Source organism: Schistocerca nitens, chromosome 6, assembly GCF_023898315.1.
Source record: "Schistocerca nitens isolate TAMUIC-IGC-003100 chromosome 6, iqSchNite1.1, whole genome shotgun sequence".
NCBI lineage: Eukaryota > Metazoa > Arthropoda > Insecta > Orthoptera > Acrididae > Schistocerca > Schistocerca nitens.
In genome coordinates this window covers 51,216,147-51,236,538 of record NC_064619.1, presented here as the reverse complement: position 1 = coordinate 51,236,538, position 20,392 = coordinate 51,216,147, and positions in this window count along the sequence as shown.

Genomic DNA, 20,392 nt, shown 5'->3' with positions numbered 1-20,392 from the left:
AAGCTTGAAGGTGCAGCTGTTTGATGATTTTAAAGGGCCAGTGACATCACAGAAATGTATACCATTCAAGTCAATACAGCAACTCAACAGAAGTATGAAACCCAAGCAGAATATTCCAAGATGCTCATCTGGAGGGAAACTACAGGACCACATGGCTGACTGCCTCATATAAAGTCTTATCATATGATGCTTTTGGGTCAGATGTCTTAGGGTAACTGTTTTAATAAAGACGAACCCCACTCAAAAACCTATGTTATTGTTTTAATGTGAGTGACTGAGATTAGTGCACACTGAATGTAACACCCTGTTATTGTTGCTAACCATGAGATTTATTCATTTACCCAATGCACCAGTTACCAAGAATAAAATGGTCTACAAATAATTAAACCGTTTTCATAGAATAAACTCATTTGCACTAAGATGAGCAAAGAGTACTGTGAAAATAGGTTCTCGTACTTTGCTGTTCTCGAATAGGACCCAAGTGCAGATGAGGTTAACATCCCAAGATATCCGACACGAGTCACTTCCATGAGAAGCTGCAGTGTAGTTTTGAAATTGTGTACTCTCAGTTTATATTCAGTTGTATTCTATGTGGTGATGGCCTTTTCATTGTCACAAATGTTTCCACCTCACATGATGTACAAGAGAATTCAGTACCAGAATGAATATATTAGCATATTTGAGAGGATTTTCCTGCTCATTACTAGCTTTATTTGCCTTGCAATTAGAGTATAAGGATAAACTTTATGTAGTGAAACTTATATGTACAAATTTTGTGTTTAAAAACAAAGATGATGTGACTTACCAAACGAAAGCGCTGGCAGGTCGATAGACACACAAACAAACACAAACATACACACAAAATTCAAGCTTTCGCAACAAACTGTTGCCTCATCAGGAAAGAGGGAAGGAGAGGGAAAGACGAAAGGATGTGGGTTTTAAGGGAGAGGGTAAGGAGTCATTCCAATCCCGGGAGCGGAAAGACTTACCTTGGGGGAAAAAAGGACGGGTATACACTCGCACACACACACACACATATCCATCCACACATATACAGACACAAGCAGACATATTTCCCTCTATTATATCAAATTTTGTGTTTGTAATTTATAAACATGCCCTATGGAACTTAGATTGGAAGGTTTGAGCTGACCAGTTGTTAAACAGAATTATTTGCTGCTGAAGATGCTCAGCTATGAGTTGAGCTGATTGTGAGTGAGAATTTCAGTCCATCTACATCTACGTCTACCTCTATACTCTATAAACCACCGTGAAGTGCATGGCAGATGGTATGTCCCATTGTACCAGTTATTAGGGTTTTCTTCCTGTTCCATTCACATATGGAGTGCTGAAAGAATGATTGACTGAATGCCTCTGTGTGTGCAGTAATTAATCTAATCTTATCCTCACGATCCCTGTGTGAGCGATACATAGGGGGTTGTGGTATATCCCTAGAGTAATCATTTAGAGCCGGTTTTTGAAACTTTGCTGGTACACTTTCTCAGGATAGTTCATGTCTAACTTCAAGAGTCTGCCATTTCAGTTTCTTCAGTATCTCTGTGACACTCTCCCCTGGATTAAACAAAACCTGGGAACATCCATTCTCCGTATATGTTCGGTATCCTGTGTTAGTACTATCTGGTAAGGGGCCCACACACTTGAGAAATATTTGAGAATGGGTTGAATGAGTAATTTGTAAGCAATCTCTTCAGTAGACTGATTGCACTTCCCCAGTTTTCCATCAATAAACCGAAGTCTACCACTTGCCTTACCCATAACTGAACCTTTGTGATCATTCCATTTCATATCCCTATAAAGTGTTACACCCAGGCATTTGCACGAAATGGCCAATTCCAACAGTGACTCATTGATATTATAGTAATAGGTCCAATGTTTTTTATTTTTTGAAGTGCACAGTTTTACATTTCTGAACATTTAGAGCAAGCTGCCAGTCTCTGCACCGTGTTGAAATCTTATCAAGACCTGACTGAATATTTATGTAGCTTCTCTCAGATAGTACTTCAATATAGATAACTGCATCATTTACAAAAAGCCTGATTTTACTATTAATTTTTCTGTGAGGTCATCAATACACAACATGAACAGCAAGGGTTCCAACACACTTCCCTGGGGCACCTACCAAAAAGTCCTCAGTCCAGTCACAAATTTCACTTGATACCCCATATCATCATACCATAAGCGTATGTGTGGTACTGCGTCAAATGTTTTTCGGAAATCAAGAAACACTGCATCTACCTGGTTGCCTTGATCCAAAGCTTTCAGTATGTCATGTGAGAAGAGTGTGATTTGGGTTTCCTATGATCGATGTTTTCGAAAACCTGTGCCTTTTTCCAAGAACTGGGCATGACTATCTACGATAGATTACCGTGGGAAGAGGGCTAACTCAGCTGTAAACTCAGTATAGAATTTTACAGAGGCTCCATTGGGCCCTGGAGCTTTGTTCAGTTTTAACGATTTCAGCTGTTTCTCAATACCACTGATACTAATACATATTTCATTCATCCTTTCAGTGGTAAGAGGATTAAATCGGGACAGTTCTCCTTGGTTGTCCTTTGTAAAGGAATATTTGAAAACAGAGTTAAGCATTTCAGCTTTTGCTTTGTTACCCTTAACTTCAGTTCCTGTCTCATACGATAGGGACTGGACACTAACTTTGGTGCCACTAACAGGCTTTACATATGACCAGAATTTCTTTGGGTTTTGTGAAAGATCATTTGACAATATGCTGCTATAGTATTGCATTATAGTTCATCACCTACTGTATAAGAACATTTGCAATTTCAATGAAGCTAATCTCTAAAAAAAAGGTGGGAATTTAAGGAGATGGGACCTGGATGCCAACTAGCTCTGCAGATGATGAAGAAATTGATGAAATGTATGATGAGATAAAAGAAATTATTCAGGTAGTGAAGGGAGACGAAAGTTTAATAGTCATGGGTGACTGGAATTCGTCAGTAGGAAAAGGGAGAGAAGGAAACATAGTAGGTGAATATGGATTGGGGGGGAAGAAATGAAAGAGGAAGCCGCCTTGTAGAATTTTGCACAGAGCATAACTTAATCATAGCTAACACTTGGTTCAAGAATCATAAAAGAAGGTTGTATACCTGGAAGAATCCTGGAGATACTAAAAGGTATCAGATAGATTATATAATGGTAAGACATAGATTTAGGAACCAGGTTTTAAATTGTAAGACATTTCCAGGGGCAGATGTGGATTCTGACCACAATCTATTGGTTATGAACTGCAGATTGAAACTGAAGAAACTGCATAAAGGTGGGAATTTAAGGAGTTGGTACCTGGATAAACTGAAAGAACCAGAGGTTGTAGAGAGTTTCAGGGAGAGCATAAGGGAACAATTGACAGGAATGGGGCAAAGAAATACAGTAGAAGAAGAATGGGTGGCTCTAAGGGATGAAGTAGTGAAGGCAGCAGAGGATCAAGTAGGTAAAAAGACGAGGGCTAATAGAAATCCTTGGGTAACAGAAGAAATATTGAATTTAATTGATGAAAGGAGAAAATATAAAAATGCAGTAAATGAAGCAGGCAAAAAGGAATACAAACGTCTCAAAAATGATATCGGCAGGAAGTGCAAAATGGCTAAGCAGGGATGGCTAGAGGACAAATGTAAGGATGTAGAGGCTTGTCTCACTAGGGGTAAGATAGATACTGCCTACAGGAAAATTAAAGAGACCTTTGGAGAGAAGAGAACCACTTGTATGAATATCAAGAGCTCAGATGGCAACCCAGTTCTAAGCAAAGAAGGGAAGGCAGAAAGGTGGAAGGAGTATATAGAGGATTTATACAAGGGCGATGTACTTGAGGACAATATTATGGAAATGGAAGACGATGTAGATGAAGATGAAATGGGAGATAAGATACTGCGTGAAGAGTTTGACAGAGCACTGAAAGACCTGAGTCGAAACAAGGCCCCGGGAGTAGACAACATTCCATTAGAACTACTGATGGCCTTGGGAGAGCCAGTCATGACAAAACTCTACCATCTGGTGAGCAAGATGTATGAGACAGGCGAAATACCCACAGACTTCAAGAAGAATATAATAATTCCAATCCCAAAGAAAGCAGGTGTTGACAGATGTGAAAATTACCGAACTATCAGTTTAATAAGTCACAGCTGCAAAATCTAACGCGAATTCTTTACAGACGAATGGAAAAACTGGTAGAAGCGGACCTCGGGGAAGATCAGTTTGGATTCCGTAGAAATGTTGGAACACGTGAGGCAATACTAACCTTACGACTTATCTTAGAAGAAAGATTAAGAAAAGGCAAACCTACGTTTCTAGCATTTGTAGACTTAGAGAAAGCTTTTGACAATGTTAACTGGAATACTCTCTTTCAAATTCTGAAGGTGGCAGGAGTAAAATACAAGGAGCGAAAGGCTATTTACAGTTTGTACAGAAACCAGATGGCAGTTATAAGAGTCGAGGGGCATGAAAGGGAAGCAGTGGTTGGGAAGGGAGTGAGACAGGGTTGTAGCCTCTCCCCGATGTTATTCCATCTGTATATTGAGCAAGCAATAAAGGAAACAAAAGAAAAATTTGGAGTAGGTATTAAAATTCATGGAGAAGAAGTAAAAACTTTGAGGTTCGCTGATGACATTGTAATTCTGTCAGAGACAGCAAAGGACTTGGAAGAGCAGTTGAACGGAATGGACAGTGTCTTGAAAGGAGGATATAAGATGAACATCAACAAAAGCAAAACGAGGATAATGGAATGTAGTCAAATTAAATCGGGTGATGCTGAGGGGATTAGATTAGGAAATGAGACACTTAAAGTTTTGCTATTTAGGGAGTAAAATAACTGATGATGGTCGAAGTAGAGAGGATATAAAATGTAGATTGGCAATGGCAAGGAAAGCGTTTCTGAAGAAGAGAAATTTGTTAACATCTAGTATAGATTTAAGTGTCAGGAAGTCGTTTCTGAAAGTATTTGTATGGAGTGTAGCCATGTATGGAAGTGAAACATGGACGATAACCAGTTTGGACAAGAAGAGAATAGAAGCTTTCGAAATGTAGTGCTACAGAAGAATGCTGAAGATAAGGTGGGTAGATCACGTAACTAATGAGGAGGTATTGAATAGGATTGGGGAGAAGAGAAGTTTGTGGCACAACTTGACTAGAAGAAGGGATCGGTTGGTAGGACATGTTTTGAGGCATCAAGGGATCACAAATTTAGCATTGGAGGTCAGCGTGGAGGGTAAAAATCGTAGAGGGAGACCAAGAGATGAATACACTAAGCAGATTCAGAAGGATGTAGGTTGCAGTAGGTACTGGGAGATGAAGAAGCTTGCACAGGATAGAGTAGCATGGAGAGCTGCATCAAACCAGTCTCAGGACTGAAGACCCCAACAACAACAATCTCTAAAAAGATATACTGTTATAGTTTCACATGAAGGTCCTTGCATCTACATTGAGATACACTTTCCATCACTCAATAGTCACAATGGAAGGCATCTACTTACAAACATTTGAGGGGTGATAAAATGATCTGGCTTCTTGCCAAATGAATATAAATATGCTGCGTGAGGAGTATGGTTCTTTATTGATCTGCTGTGTGGTATAAATGTTGGCTTGTTCCCTGCAAATACACCTTCCTATAATTAGCCATGAACAGTAACCATGTACACATGCCACTGCTAGTATAGAGAACTCAAAGATATTCCCTATTTGGTCACTGCAGCATGGGCATACTGTGATTTTAACCATGTAGTGCGTAACAACAATTATTGGTTAGTGGTGTGCACGATGGATTTTGGTCAAGTGTTATAGGAGCAATTGTTGGTAGCCAGTGAATAAGAGGTCAATATTTAACCAATCTGCTACATTTGGTCAGGTCTGTTTTGTGGACAGGGGCGACCACTGTGACGAAAATCTAACTGCCAGTGAAAAGACTAATAAAGGTGACCAGATAGTAAGGATGCAGGGATGCTAGGACAGCGCACACAGAATGAAAGAAACATGGAATAGAGAATAGTAAACTATATTACTCAACTGTGGTAATGCTAGGGTTACAACAATTGTAGATTGCAGGTTTAGCCTCTCTGTCGTGCATTGACTACAGTTCCATGAACACAAAATAAATAATGTTCTTGGAACTTAAGTTGGGAGAAAACTAATTTTCTGTCTTGATGTATTATTCAAAGAACAGTTCCAAACTAACATTACTCAGTTACACCTCTATAGACAGTCAAGTCTCTGTCCATACCCAATAATTCTATTCAAGGTCCTGTTTCTACTAAATACCATCCATGGTGTGCCACTGTTTCTATCTCACTCAACAACTTAAAGACATGACAAATGTAAAGCAGGAACTCCCTAGCAAGACTCGATCTGACTTACAACTTGCAACTGACAACTTCTTTTAGGCATTCTGATTAGTTTGCTCACAGTGATCATCCTACTACGGACGGATGTCCACGGTACTTCGTAGAAGTACCTTAAGCTCTGGTTTGTTAGCCTATTGTCATGCACTCTGTACAAATGTCCAAAAACTATGGATACAAAAATAATCAATTTTTGGAAATATAATGTCTACGTCTACATCTATGTGATTACTATGCTATTTACAATAAAGTGCCTGGCATAGGGTTCAGTGAACCACCTTCAGGCTGTCTCTCTACCGTTCCACACTCAAAAATGATGCACAGGAAAAACAAGCACTTAAATTTTTCTGTGGGAGCCCTGATTTCTCTTATTTTATCGTGATGAGCATTTCTCCCTATGTAGGTGGGTGTCAACAGAATGTTTTTGCAGTCGAAGGAGAAAACTGGTGATTGAAATTTCATGATAAGATCTTGTTGCTATGAAAAACACCTTGTTTTTAATGATTGCCACTCCATTTCATGTATCATGTCTGTGGCACTACTTCCCCTATATCGCAATAGAACAAAACGAGCTCCCCTTCTTTGAACTTTTTTGATGTCATCTGTCAGTCCCAACTGATGCGGATCCCACACCACACAGCAGTAATCCAGAATATGGTGGACAGGTGTGGTGTAAGCAGTCTCTTTAGTAGACCTGTTGCACCTTCTAAGTGTTCTGCCAGTGAATCACAGTCTTTGGTTTGCTTTACCCACAACATTATCTGTGTGATCATTCCAATTTAGGTATTTAGTTGAATTTGCAGCCTTAAGATTTGTGTGACTTCTCGCATAATCAATATTTAGCGGATTTCTTTTAGTACTCATGTGAGTAACTTCACACTTTTCTTTATTCAGGGTGAATTGCCATTTTTCGTGACACACAGATATCTTATCTAAATCATTTTACAATTCGTTTTGGTCATCTCATGACTTTATTATACGGTAAATGACAGCATCATCTGCAAATAATCTAAGAGGAGTACTCAGATTGTCTCCTATGTCGTTCATATAGATCAGGAGCAATACAGGGTCTATAACACTTCCTTGGGGAATGCCAGATACTACTTCTGATTTACTCGATGACTTTCCGTGTATTACTATGAACTGTGGCCTTTCTGACAGAAAATTATGAATCCAGTTGCACAACTGAGGCGATATTCCATTGGCACACAGTTTGGTTAGAAGACACTAGTGAGGAACAGTGTCAAAAGCCTTCTGGAAATCTAAAAATATGGAATCAATTTGACATACCCCATCGATAGCACTCATTACTTCATGAATACAAAGAGCTAGTTGTGTTTTACAAGAACAATGTTTTCTGAATCCGTGTGCTGACTATGTGTCAATAAATCATTTTCTTTGAGGTACTTCATATTGTTCGAACACAGTATATGTTCCAAAACCCTACTGCATGTTGACGTTAGTGATATGGGCCTGTAATTCAGTGGATTACTCCTATTTCCCTTTTTGGATATTGGTGTAACTTGAGCAATTTTCCAGTCTTTAGGTACGGAACTTCCTGTGAGCGAGCAGTTGTATATAGTTGCTAAATATGGAGCTGTTTTATCAGCATACTCGGAAAGGAACCTGACTGGTATACAATCTGTATACAATCTGTCCCTTTATTAAGTGATTTAAGCTGCTTTGCTACACCGAGGATATCTACTTCTATGTTTGTAATCTTGGCAGTTGTTCTTGATTGGAATTCAGAAATATTTACTTTGTCTTCTTTGTTGAAGGAGTTTCAGATTACCATGTTTAATAACTCTGCTTTAGTGGCATTGTCTTCAGTGACTTCACCATTGTTATCATGCAGTGAAGGTATTGATTGCATCTTGCCACTGGTGTGCTTTATGTATGACCAGAATCTCTTTGGGTTTTCTGCCAGATTCCGAGACAGAGTTTTGTTGTGGAAATTATTAAAAGCATCTTGCATTGAAGCATGCGCTATATGTTGAACTTCTGCAAAACTTTGCCAATCTTGGGGATTTTGTGGTCTTTTAAATTTGGCATGTGTTTTTCATTGCTTCTGCAACAGTGATCTGTCCCGTGTTGTGTACCATGGGGGATCAGTACCATCACTTATTAATTTATGTGGTATATTGTAGTGCTTCGAGAATTTGGAGTAAATTCTAGAAACACTTGGCTCTCCACCATCTCAAACACCCGATATTTTAATTATAAGGGTGAGAGAGCCTTTTTTTAATGTGCCACACATTTGTGTGCTGGAAGGATAGCTATCACGAGGAACCAGGAGCTTCAAAAAGTCAAAGAGTATCTTGATAATGTTCCATGGTGTGTGGTGTCATGAGGATTGTTACATAGACAGATGAAGTGTGTATTATAGAGAGACTTTTACTTTATTTCTTGACTGTGCATGAGGCAGAATGTATGTAACTGTATGAATGTATAGTAGATTCTAACATTTATCTTGGAACCAGTTGGCTTGCTGGAGTTTGTACAGAATAATTGTTATTTTGGGAAGGGAGTCGAAAATATATGGTGGTTTAACTGATAAGAGCGAACAAGTACTTAATTTATTTCAAGAATATAGAGTTGGTAAATAATATTCCCCTTAACCTGATAAAGTCTTCAGAAAAGAATTAAATGGTGAGAGCGATGTAGCTGATAACTGAAAGAAGAGGATCGGCTGCACGCACAATGTGTAAGTCAACTGGAAGAGACGTGTGAGTCGTGCAACCCAACACCGCACTGTCTCTTGTCGTCCAAGAGTGTTAGAACGTGGCAACCTGTTAGAATGTGGTAACCGACGTGATCAGGACTCGAAAAGGAGGAATTTTACGATAGAAATCGAAATAAGAAGATATTGAGTTGCCATAGCAACTGAAAGTAACAAGACAAAGAAACCATTTCACAGAATTGGATTCTGCTTAAAAGAAAAAAGGGGTGAAAAAGTTAACTAGCACCAAACAAAGGAAAATGCAGAGAATAGTTTGATTAAGAATATTTGGTGTCGGGAAGTAAGCAGTTCTCACACATACGTCGACCCAGCTGACGCCAACGCAGTAACCAGCCCCTGACGTCGACATAGTGCTGACGCGGTAACCAGCCGTCGTCGCCTTCTGCAACTGCCGTTCGCTGTTGCTGACTTCGAGTCTGCTCACTGATGCTGACACCAATGCCGCAATCACCGTTCGATGCTGCCGGTGCCCGTGCTGTTCACTGGTGCTGATTGTACACCTGCTCCCCAACGCAGCCTAGACCTTTACGACGGCTGAGCAAAAACCAAAGTAAGTTGAAAGAGGGACTACAAACTGTGGGTGTAGTTATTGTGCACAATATTGTATTTTAGGTTAGATGATTACGAGGTCAAAGAAAAGTAGAGCCATGGCCATGACAGTGAATGAGGAAATGCCAGACTTGTCTGAAGTAGTAAATTTAATCAAAGCTCAGAGTGTACAATTAAATACTAAATTAGATGAACAGAGAGCAGATTCAGCTTCCTTAAGACAAGAACTACATGCTAGATTAGATGACCAAAGTGAATTGGATGCTCAAAGTGAGATTTTGAAAAAAAAAACTGGACTTAATAAACTCAATGAATTATAAATTAAAGGCCCAAAATGAAACTTTAAATAGTCAAAAGACAAGTATAAGTTTGTTAAACATCAAAATAGATGCTCAAAGCAAAGAATCTAGTAACCTGAGCGAAGGCACTATTGCTTTGGAAACTAAATTTGACACTAAATGTAATAACAAAGAACCCAATCTTAATGAAAAATTAGAATCTTGTGAAAATGTATGTAATGTTAAATGTAATTCTGTAAGACAGAAATTGAATATCTTGAAAGAGAGCACAGATCAACCTAAGGAATTAATATTGATTATTCAATTGAAAAATCCAGGTGTTAGTATATGAACTGTCAGTTCGCGAGTAAATAATATAGAACAAAATTTCAAAGAAAAAATAGTCAACTTCGACATTATAAATATAAGTAGTCTGGCGGAACCTTTTGAGATAAGTATAGATAGAGGAATTACCGAGAGTATAATCTCCGGAAGCATTGTGACTGTTGCTTTTTCCAAACCTAATGATGCTAGCAAGGTTATGGATGAAGAATTCAAACTTGTCTATAACAAAGTAGAAAATAGAATAACTTTACATAATGTTATGTTACCTAGTAAAGTAAAGTAGAATTTATTGAGAGGTACTGGTATGCACTTGCTCAAGTGAGGTTAATATCAGATCCATGGGGTCCGGGTGGAGTCACATCTTTTCCCCAGAGACGTTAACATTCCATGTCAATGGGTGGAGTGACGACTGTCAGTTCCTAAGTTGTTTTCGGTGTTACTTCCACACTAGTTTTCCTACACCAAATTCCCTTCATATCTTCAACTATTCTGTAATCTATTCATAACCTCTTAAACTGTCCTATCATATTAGTATTTAAGTGACCGAATATGACTACGAGATTGTGACTAATTTAAGAGAATCACGAATAAACAGTGATCTCTAAAACATAAAATGGAATGAACAGAATAATATTCTGGTAGAAGGTATAAAATGATGGTACTATGTAAACAGAGTGACTTAAGACAGAATGAACAGAATAAAATATTATATTTATGAATAATATAATATGAAATGACTGATGAATTAACTATTTGATTATAGTGTATAATTTTCTATTTTTATAGAATAATTTTATACCTTTTGTGTGATGTAGTGTAAATGGGAGGGTTTGTATCACTTGTGGAAAGGGTAGGTAGTGTAGATACAAACATAACTAACACTATACACACACACACACACACACACACACACCACACCTTTCAGACAACCCACGCAGACAAATGTAACTGATTCTTCACCATTTGCCATTCCATAGGATTTGCTTAAGATCTTTCTTCGGGGACCTCAAAGGTGAAGGTGAGAATGTGCATTCTGTAGGAGACGTTTAACATCATACCTCCTCCGGCTTCTCACTCAAGTACCAGCGAAGTAGGGATCCTGGGGAAGGGGGGTGGGAAGGGTTTCCTGTCTTTGGAGCTGTCTTCTTTCACTTCTTCAATCTTAGCAACTGTGTCTATTTTTTCCTTTCTTACTTCTCTATTGAGTACCGGTCTATCTTTCCCTCTTTCCAGATGCATACGCTTCTATCACTGAAGCCCTTCTCATTCTCCGTGGTTTCCTATAACCTTCAAATAAGTAGGGTGAAGAATCAGGCTGCATGAACACACATCAACATATGCACAAAATTACACCTAGCCACAAACATGAAAATTACAGATTAGAAACCTTAAGCGATGCCAGAACTGCCAAGGGATGTAGGGGAATGAGGCCATATGTACATCTGGGTAGATGCACGTATTGTATGGTTGATATATGACGGTTCTGCATCACCCCCTTTTTTCCCTTTTGTCACTTTTTTTATATTTATATGTAGGTATAAGAACAGAGACAGTTCTATATCGCACAAGGAAGTGTGAGAAATGAAGAGCTAGTGAGCATAAGCCAGGGAGGAACTAATGGTGATAGGTAGGAATATCAGTCGAAAATTGGTTCTGATGATTTGTAGGGTAGTGGGACAAGTCTAGAATAAGGAAAGGTATGATATAGTGAATTCTATATAAATATGAGGTCTACTGAAAGCATAGAAGTTGAAAAGTAGTGGAGGACTCTAGGGTATCAAATGAGGCACGAAGAAGTAAGAGAGAAGTGTGAAGTGGAATTGACTTTTGCCAGGTAATATTTAGCAACAGTATACATAAAGATGTATACTAGGGCAGTGAACTATGAAGCCTACTCAGGAAGGAGAAGGAGGGCTCACCCAGCATTTATTGGATGAAAAGGACAGATAGGCTGGCTGGAAGTTAGGGTAGGTCTTGCACCCGGGTCTTCCACAGGGGGATATGATCTCTGTGGCAAGGGGCTCGGATTGGGAGTGGCATAGGATGTTGTGGAGGATAGGTGGGCATTGGAACAACACTTTAGGGGGGCATAGTGATAGAATATCAAAGCCTCGATGAAGGATGTGATTCATTTGTTCCAGTCTGGGGTAGTATTGGGTGACGAAGGGTGCACTCCTTTGGAGCTGGTTCTTGGGATTAGTGGGAGGATTGCAGGTATGTAGGGATATGCCATGGAAAATCTGTGGACTAGGTATGGGTTGGAGCCATTCATCAAAAAGGTTATTAGCACATGGACTGGGTCTGGGGGTAGTGCCTACCCGTGAAGGCCTTTGTGAGACGTACAGATACACACACACACACATGCTCTGCATACTAAGCATACGAGGCAAGGAACTGCAACATGCAGTTCCTGTGTGGTGAGTCTGTGTGGTAAGGATTTTCTTGATGTGGAAGGGATGGTAGCCGTCAAAATGCATGTACTGTTAGGGGGTTTAATGGGGATAGAGGTCTGCATAAAGCTATCAGAGAAGAGGTCAACTTGCAGGAAGGCAGCAGAATGGTTGATGAGTGTCAGGTGAAGCAGAAGGGACAGGTGTTGAGGTTATAAAGGAATAGTGGACAGGTTGTCTTGTCCCGAGTCCAGATCATAAAAATATCATCATTGAACCTGAACCAGGTTAAGGGGCTTTGGGAGGCTAGGAAGGTTCCCTCCAGATGGCACATAAACAGGTTGGAGTAGGAGGGTGCCAAGCAAGCGCCCACTGTGCCACAGATTCGCTTGTTTACCTTCTGTTCAAAGGTGTAGTAGTGGTGTGTTAGGAAAAAGTTGGTAAGGTGCATGAAGAACGAGATGGCGGGCTTGGAGTCTGGAGGACATTGTTAGAGACAGTGTGCTATAATAGCAAGGCTATGGGCACAAGGAATGTTGGTGTCAATAATGACGAGTAGGGATCCAGGAGGTAAAGTGGTGGGGATATTGGAGAGTCAGTGAAGGAAGTGGTTGGTATCAATATTGTGAGAGGCTAGATTTCGGGCAGTTGGTTGGAGTTGTTCATCAATGAGGGTCACAATTATTTTTGAGGATTTTGGGGAACAGGTAGAAGGACGATGTCCAGGGTGTCATACAGGTAATGAGGTAAATGGATTCAGGGGATAGATTCTGGGAAGGACCTAAGGCTTTAAGCAAGGGATATAGGTTATGTTGGACTTCTGGAATGGCATCACTCTGGCAGCATTTATAGGTGGAGGAGTCAGACAGGTGGAAGATGCCTTGTGGCACACAGTCACTGCAATTCATAAAGACAGTGGTGAAACCTTTGTCTGTTTCATAAACAAACAAAACTTATTTTTAGGAAAAGGATAGATTGCCACTCATTGCAAAGATGATATGTGGAACTGCAGACAGGCGCAACAAAAAGCCTGTTACACGTTTAGCTTTCAGCCAAATCCTTGTTCAGAAAAGAAAGGAAAACACACATTCACACAAGCAGGCAAACATCACACGCACATTACTAATGCCTTCAGCTGCTCTAGCCACACTGCAACTGTTGCATTGAGCAAAAGCAGCAATTGGGAGTGAGGCAAGGAAGGGGGAGGGACAATAGGGTACAGGTGGAGATAGGGGGAAGGAGAAGAGCACTGTCTGGCTGTGCAAGCTGGAACTAGAAGGCAGCAGGACAAGGCTGCCTTTGCATCATTGGTAGGCCACGGGGAGGGAGCAAGGAGGCCAGGATGATTTCGGGAGCCAAGAATGTGTTGTAAGGATAACTCCCATCTGCACAGTTTATAAATCTGATGCTGGAAGAGAGGAGCCAGATGGCCCAGGTTGCAAAGCAGCCATTGAAATCAAACATGTTATGTTCAGCAGACCTTTGGAGAAAAGAGAACCACTTGTATGAATATCAAGAGCTCAGATGGAAACCCAGTTCTAACCAAAGAAGGGAAAGCAGAAAGATGGAAGGAGTATATAGAGGATTTATACAAGGGCGATGTACTTGAGGACAATATTATAGAAATGGAAGAGAATGTAGATGATGATGAAATGGGAGATATGATACTGCGTGAAGAGTTTGACAGAGCACTGAAAGACCTGAGTCGAAACAAGGCCCCGGGAGTAGACAACATTCCATTAGAACTACTGATGGCCTTGGGAGAGCCAGTCATGACAAAACTCTACCATCTGGTGAGCAAGATGTATGAGACAGGCGAAATACCCACAGACTTCAAGAAGAATATAATAATTCCAATCCCAAAGAAAGCAGGTGTTGACAGATGTGAAAATTACCGAAGTATCAGTTTAATAAGTCACAGCTGCAAAATACTAACGTGAATTCTTTACAGACGAATGGAAAAACTGTTAGAAGCCGACATCGGGGAAGATCAGTTTCGATTCCGTAGAAATATTGGAACACGTGAGGCAATACTGACCTTACGACTTATCTTAGAAGAAAGATTAAGGAAAGGCAAACCTGCAGTCTGGAACCGCAAGACCGCTACGGTCGCAGGTTCGAATCCTGCCTCGGGCATGGATGTTTGTGATGTCCTTAGGTTAGTTAGGTTTAACTAGTTCTAAGTTCTAGGGGACTAATGACCTCAGCAGTTGAGTCCCATAGTGCTCAGAGCCATTTTTTGAAAGGCAAACCTACGTTTCTAGCTTTTGTAGACTTAGAGAAAGCTTTTGACAATGTTGTCTGGAACACTCTCTTTCAAATTTTAAAGGTGGCAGGGGTAAAATACAGGGAGCGAAAGGCTATTTACAATTTGTACAGAAACCAGATGGCAGTTATAAGAGTCGAGGGGTATGAAAGAGAAGCAGTGGTTGGGAAGGGAGTGAGACAGGGTTGTAGCCTATCCCCGATGTTATGCAATCTGTACATTGAGCAAGCAGTAAAGGAAACAAAAGAAAAATTTGGAGTAGGCATTAAAATCCATGGAGAAGAAATAAAAACGTTGAGATTCGCCGATGACATTGTAATTCTGTCAGAGACAGCAAAGAACTTGGAAGAGCAGTTGAACGGAATGGACAGTGTCTTGAAAGGAGGATATAAGATGAACATCAACAAAAGCAAAACGAGGATAATGGAATGTAGTCGCATTAAGTCGGGTGATTCTGAGGGAATTAGATTAGGAAATGAGACACTTAAAGTAGTAAAGGAGTTTTGCTGTTTGGGGAGTAAAATAACTGATGATGGTCGAAGTAGAGAGGATATCAAATGTAGACTGGCAATGGCAAGGAAAGCGTTTCTGAAGAAGAGAAATTTGTTAACATCGAGTATAGATTTAAGTGTCAGGAAGTCGTTTCTGAAAGTATTTGTATGGAGTGTAGCCATGTATGGAAGTGAAACATGGACGATAAATAGTTTGGACAAGAAGAGAATAGAAGCTTTCGAAATGTGGTGCTACAGAAGAATGCTGAAGATTAGATGGGTAGATCACATAACTAATGAGGAGGTATTGAATAGAATTGGGGAGAAGAGGAGTTTGTGGCACAACTTGACGAGAAGAAGAGACCGGTTGGTAGGACATGTTCTTAGGCCTCAAGGGATCACAAATTTAGCATTGGAGGGCAGCGTGGAGGGTAAAAATCGTAGGGGGCGACCAATAGATGAATACACTAAGCAGATTCAGAAGGATGTAGGTTGCAGTAGGTACTGGGAGATGAAGAAACTTGCACAAGATAGGGTAGCATGGAAAGCTGCATCAAACCAGTCTCAGGACTGAAGACCACAACAACAACATGTTCAGCAGCTGTTGCACCACAGTGTTGTCCACATTGTTCTTGGCCATAGTTTGGTGGTGGCCATTCACCCTTGTGGACAGTATCCCTGGGGCAAGGGGTGTGATTTGGAGTGGCATAGGATGCTATGGAGGTTGGGTGGGCATCAGAACACTATTTTAGGAGGGGTGGGAAAGATCTTGGGTAGGATGCCCCTCATTTCAGGTCACGACGATAGACAATCAAAGCCCTAATGAGCGATATGATTCAGTTATTCCAGTCCTGGATGGATTTGGATGATGAAGGGCACACTCGTTTGTAGCTGGTTCCTGGGGGGTTCAGGGTGGGAGGGGGGAGGGAGGATTGGAGTGTGTGTGGGGAAATGACGCATGGGATTTGATTGCAATTTATGTTTGGGGAATAATGCCTGTCTGTATAGAGGTGAGAGCCTCAGTATACTGGGTAAGTCAGTTCTTGTCACTGTGGATATGCTCTCCCTGAGTGGCCAAGCTGTATGGAAGGAAGTTTTTGGTGGGGGAGGGATGTCAGCTATCAAAATGTAGGTACTGTTTGTGGGTTTAATATGGACAGAGGTGTCAATAGAGCCATCAAAGAGGCCAGTGTTGAGGAAGGTGGCACATTCATTTGGGGAGAACCAGGTGAAGCAGTTGTGACAGAAGGTGTTGAGGTTGTGAAGCAATGAGGATAGGATGTCTTAGCCATGAGTCCAGAACATGAAGACATCATCTGTGAACCTGAACTGGATTAGGGTTTTAGTGTTTTGGGTGGCTATGAATGTCTGCTCTATATGGCACATTAACAAGTTGGCATAGGAAGGTGCCATGTGGCTTTACTGCAGATTTCTTTGTATAATACCTTCCCTTCAAAGCAGAAGTAGTTGTGAACTAGGAAAAAGTTAGTAGGGTGTATGAGGAATGAGGTAGTGGCCTTAAAGTCTGAAGCACATTGGGAATGTTCATTGGGGATGTTGTATTCAGTAGGGGCAAGACCATGGGCATGAGGAAAGTGGCATCAACAGTGATGAGTAGGGATTTAGCAGTTAAAGAGGCAGGTATGGTGGAGAGTCAGTGAAGGAAGGGGTTGATATTGACGTGGGAGGTTAGATTAAGGACAATACGTTGGAAGTGTTGGTCAGTGAGGACCGAAATTCTTTCAGTGTGGACACAATAACCAGCTGCTATAGCATCCAGGATTGTTGGGTTTGTGGATGTTGGTGAGCATATAGGAGGCAGATGTCTTTAAGCTAGGATTTGAGGTTATTATGGACTTCTGGGATGGGATCACTCTGGCAGAATTTATAGGTGGGGAACTTGGATAATTGGCAGGCCTTACGCCATTTAGTCACTGCAATTCATGGAGACAGTGGTGGAACCTTTGTCTGTAGGTAGGATGATTAGGTCAAGATTTCTTTTGTGGTTGTGTGTGGCTCTCCTTCCTTTTGCTGAAAGATTGGTGATCTTATGAAGGGACTCTGGGAAGGATGGTGAGGGCAAGATGAAGATAAATAATTCCTGGAAGGTGACCAAGAGGTGGTTAGATGATAGGAGGATGATCACAGTTGGATGGTGGTATGAACTGGGAGAGGAAAGGTTCAGTGTTGGGATTAGGTTGGAGATTGGTGGCAAAGAAATGTTTCCATTGCAGGGCATGGGAGAAGGAGAGTATGTCTTTGAAAAGTCCAAAATGATTATATTTGGATGTAGGGTTAAAGGTGAGGCCTTTGGATAGAACTGAAATTTCTGTTCATGAGGGATTTTGATGTATAAAGAAGCGGTGTAAGTAGTGACAAGTAGGGATGCAGGAGGTAAAGAGATGGGGATGGTGAAGAGTCGGTGAAGGAAATTGGTGGTGTCTTTGATGTAGGAGGCTTTTGTGAATGAATGTGTGTGTGCTCCCTTTCCTGAAGAAGACTTTGGCCAAAAATTAATGTGTACCGGTAACAGTCTTTTCCTTGTGCCTGTCTGCAACTCAATGTGGCATCTTTACAGCGACTAGCAATCTATCCTTCTCTTGTTTATGTTACAGTAAATGAAAATGAAAGAGTAATTAAGACAATTAAAAAAGAAGTAAACTTGTGCGGACAATATTTCTAGTAAAATATTGAAATGAATGAGTCTATTCTTACGTGATGTATTCAACATTTCTCTGCAAGAAGGAATTGTGTCTGATAGGCTAAAACTGACTTACAAATATTTTAGGTCCAGATTTTATTAATTTTATGTCCAGGATATCTAATTCAAGCATGATTGTGATACATCACTTCTTAATCAGTGTAAAGTACAATGTCTGTGTCATATTTTTCCTCTTTTTTTGCCATGGCTAACGTTATAATTGTTTCAGAACTAGTTTTGATTAATTTTACATCAGAAATTCAATTTTAAACATGTTGTTTCACTCAAGAACAGTGTTATCTATGATGTCTGTATCATATTTTTCATCTTTCTTGTCTTCTTATGTATATGTTAAGTTTAAACTTATTCCAGTCGTATATTATTTATAAGGTGTGTCAACACTTGCTGCTGTGTGAGATTAAATTTTATTTCTTTCACTTTCACTATAGGTCTGTTTCAGCTAAACTACCATTATCGAGTGACCTATGATACACTGTGGGTGACATTGTTTTCATTACACATATTTATGTTATAGTAGAATGTCGAGGATGTATGCTACTTGCGTATGTACTGTCTACGTGGATTGACATACATATAACATCTGAATGAAATTTTCATTCTGCAGCAGAGTAGACACTGAAATCAAATTTCCTGGCAGACTAGAACTGTGTGCCGGACCAAGACTTGAACTTGGGACATTTGCCTCTCATTGACAAGTGCTCTGTTGACTGAGCTACCAATGCATGACTCAAGACCCATCCTCACTGCTTTATTTATTTCTCCTAACCTACAGACTTCACAGAAGCTCTCTTGTGAAGCTTGGAGGACTAGCACTGGCTTAGCCACAGCTGGGGGGATGTTTCTAGAATGAAATTTTCACTTTGCGGCAGAGGGTGCACTGATATGGATCAAAAATGTGCGCTGGACTGAGACTCGAATTCAAGACCTGTACCTTTTGCAGGCAAGCAGTGTACTGAATGACCTACCCAAGCAGAACTCACAACACATCCTCAAAGCTTTATTTCCCCCAGTAACTCATGTCCTACCTTCATATCCATTGTCATTTCATTTAATCTAACAATCTGTCATACAAATTACAATAGAAGTTATGGAAATCAGCAGTGCTGCTACTGACAAATTGTCTATACATACATCATGTTTCTAAAACCATTGTGCAAATACTCTCCATTGCCATAAACTGCAACACTAATAAAGGAAAAGGGAATTGAAAATTAAGAAATGAAAAATGAATTGCACAATGGACAGATGCATGTAACTCAGTTGTCGCACATGTAAAATAGTATTTATTCTGTAACATAGCCTTCAGTTTCCAAGAAAAAGTTTCAAAATAAGTTTAACAGATTTCGATCCATTTTTAAGTATTAGTGTGTATACGGAGATCAATTTTGACGCCTGGTAAACAAAGTAATTCATTTCCCATGTCAGGTCTTTACGACACAGTGGCATTCATATTGGTAATACTGGATGAAACTGATCTGTGAATCGCTTGTGTGTGGCAGGTTCAACCAACTGCATACAGTATAAGCACTGATCAAAACATTTGTTCTTTGTGAAAGAAATAATGTTTTTCCGATTTTGTGACTATAAAATCATTTTTATGCAGAAGAGAATAAACTGTAACATATTCAGGTGGTTTATAGTACATGCTTTGCATAAATAAAGAAAACTTATTTTTAGGAAAAGGATAGGTTGCTACTCATTATAAAGATGATATGTGGAACTATAGACAGATTCAATGAAAAGAAGTAGTTATGATTAGGATAAAGTTAGTTAGGTGTATGAGGAATGAGGTAGTGAGTTTGGAGTCTGAAGAACGCGGGGGAACATAGTATACTGTAGGGGCAAGACCATGGGCAGAGGCATGTTGATGTATAGGAAAGCGGCATCAACAGTGACGAGTAGGGGTTCAGAAAGTAAACAGATAGGGATGGTGGAGAGTAAGTGAAGGAACGTGTCTGGCATAATTGATGTGGGAAGTTAGATTAAGAGCAGCTGGCAGGATGTTTCGTTAGTGAGGACTGAAATTCTTTCAGTGTGGGCAGAATAAGAGCTACTGTGGGGTGTCCAGGATTATTGGGTTTGTAGAATTTGGGGAACATGTAGGATCAGGATGTGTGGGGTGTCATATGGGTGAGGAGGGAATTGGATTCAGGGGATAGGTTCTGGGAAGGACCTAATGTTTTAAGCAAGTATTGGAGGTTATGTTGGTATTCTGGAATGTGATCACTCTGGCAAAGTTTATAGGTGGA